Here is a 2857-nt window from a genome sequence, read left to right as displayed (position 1 = left end):
AATCATCCGCCTCCGCATTAGATGGCTCAGAAGCGGTGTCAGGCTCGGAGGGAATGTCACTGTCGGATCGGATCATCAACTTTAAGTGCTCATAGTGTTGCTTGTTGCGACGCTCCATACCATCCAGGCGTGCGAAGAGTCGGTGCACGAGATGATAAATGGGCTCTGAGGCAGGTGAGGGTGCAGTGGTGGCTGGTGGGGTAGTGGACGCAGAAGGGGCAGCAGAAGATGTGGCTGCCTCAGCAGAGTCAATGAGAAAAGGAGGTCTGTACCCCAAAGCCTGAAACTTCCTGCTGTGAGGAATGATCTTCTTGCAGTCTACAGTAGTTGGCTTTGCATCTGTCGGCTCCCAGGGCACCTTAGCTCGGCGGCCTAGCTGAGTAATCAGGTATGGGAATGGGAGGGTGCCTCTGACATGGACTTTGGCCATGTAATACCGGATAAAACAGGGCAGATATAACTCCTTTCCCTCCATCACACACCAGATGAGGGTAATCATAGCAGCGGACACCTCTGTCTCATGAGTTCTCGGCAATACATAGTTACTCAGAATCTACTGCCAAAGCCGAGCCTCATCATTCAGATAGATAATTTTAATTCCTTTGGAGGCCACGGCAGTTGTCTTACCCATGACCTAGGGGACAGTGGGATCAATGGCTATTCTCTGCTTTACAGTGTCCCAGTCAAATCTCATAAATCGCATATCCTCCTCAGCCTTTTGGTAACCATCTGGCTGATTTGATTTGGGCTGGAGGTGGAGGATTTCTTCTAGTGCTTCCTCAGTAACCAGCATCTGCTTGCCTCTGAGTTGGACTGCATCTAAGGATGTTTTGAAGTAGTTGCAATAGAATTCTCTGACCCAGGATGAGTTAACTTCAGTCAGGTTCCTTTCCAAGAAGAACCAGCCTCTCTGTTTGATTTGGTCTGAAGTGTATTGTTTGAGTTCTTCTGGAATTTTGAGTGTTCTTTCCAGGTACAAGTTCCTGGAAGTGGCAAAAACTGGGTACTTCAGCTCACAGTATTTGTTTGCAAATTTTTCTGGGTCAGTGGCAGGCACCAACTGATCAGCCTTTTCCTACGGGGTGAAATTTTTTTTCCGCCAGGAATCGTCGTTGAGGAGATCCAAAATAGATGTAGAGGTTTCTCCTCTTTTTCTTTTGCCTGTAGTTGCTTTGCCTTTTCCCTTACTTTTGGGATCAGACATCCTGAAAAGCAAAAGTTGTAGGATATAGTTTAAGAACTAAAGCAGGAAAACAGGTAAGCAAATAGGATTGATCTAAATAAGCATAAAGGCAAAAGAGCAATAGAAGCATGAAATGAGTTAAATATAAGTAAATTTTGGACTGTATGCAAGTGAAAAGTCTGAGAGTAAAAGTCACAATCCAAAATATATGAGAAGTGGAATATATGTTAATTAGGAAAAATAGTAATCATGCCTTTGAGTTAGAAAGTTAAAGTAGTTAGGTAAAAAGAAAAGTTAGAAAGTTAAAGCGGTTAGTAAGTAAAAAGAAAGTTAAGGTAAGTGGCATGATAACGGGTTTCCTAGTTAACAATAAATTCACAAACTTGAAGAACAAGCAACTCATATTCAAGCAAAAATTTGCAGTTTATTGATGATAACTTATAAAATTTGCAAAAGGAAAAGGAAATAATCAATAATGCAGTTTAGTAATCCGGGAACCAGAAAGAGTGAAAATGCAAGCTCATTCATCCATGAATTAGCTAGCTTGAAACCAAATAGCGCAAAACTTGAATTTGCTAAAACCAGTTCATGAATGGGAGTTGAAACAATTTGAAAAAATTTAGGCAGCATTCCTGCTAAAATTGGATGTTCCCGGGTAATAAACAGCAAGAAAATAAGTTCATATGACAGTAAATAGTGCTGAAAATATTAACAATTAGTAAGAACATTAAAGAATAGTTTAACAGCAACATCAAACATGAAGAACAACATATGAACAGAATCATCAACACAGCAAATTCAGAATTGTGGATCAGATAAACCAAGTAGCACGAACGGCGCAGTTATCAGGCCTAAATCCACTAACCGCATCCTAGCTACCTAACCACCTAAAATCCACTATGATCATGCATCTCTAACTATCCTAATTTTGAACAGAAACTGAAAAATTAACTAACTAACTAATCAACGAAAAAAAAATTCAGCGTTCGGTGGAACCTGGTGCCCAGAAGAATAAATGTATGGATCAGAGAGATGGTGGGAGTGTGGTTGTGGTGTTGGTGACGCGGCGGCGATGGTTGGCGGCACGGCGGTGGTTCGGTGGCGGGGAAGTGGGGTGTGTGGTGGGTTATGGGTTTAAGGGAAGGAGGAGAAGAGGTGAGGAGGGGGGTTGGGAGGCGTGGTGGCTGGTGGGTGGTTCTGGGTGGGGACAGTGGCAGTTTGGTGGCGGCAGTGGGGTCGTGGAGGGAGGAGAGTGGAGGGGGAGAAGAGAGGGGAGGGGAGAAGGAGAGGGGATGGGAGTTGTTGTGTGGGCGGCGCGGCAGGGGTTGACGGTGACGGTGGGGGCGGCGCGACGGGGCTGGGCGGTGGCGGTCCTGTCGGCGATGGTGGTTGGGGGGAAGAAGAGAGATCAGAGGGGGATTGGGGGGGGGGAAGGGTGACGCGGAATGGTTAGGGTTTCGCGTAGGTGGGGTTATTGATTTTGAATCCACGCGAACGCGTGGAGCACGCGATCGCGTGATTGGTGCAAAAAGGGCGCTGACGCGAACGCGTCATTGATGCGATCGCGTGATTGTGGCATAATGAAAGTGACGCGTACGCGTGGGGCACGCGTACGTGTCGCTTAGAATTGTGCTAAACGCACGATTCCAGCGTCGTTTTGGTGCAACTCTCTGT

Source organism: Arachis hypogaea, chromosome 20 (genome assembly GCF_003086295.3).
Source record: "Arachis hypogaea cultivar Tifrunner chromosome 20, arahy.Tifrunner.gnm2.J5K5, whole genome shotgun sequence".
NCBI classification, from domain to species: Eukaryota; Viridiplantae; Streptophyta; class Magnoliopsida; order Fabales; family Fabaceae; genus Arachis; species Arachis hypogaea.
This window is presented reverse-complemented; position numbering follows the sequence as displayed.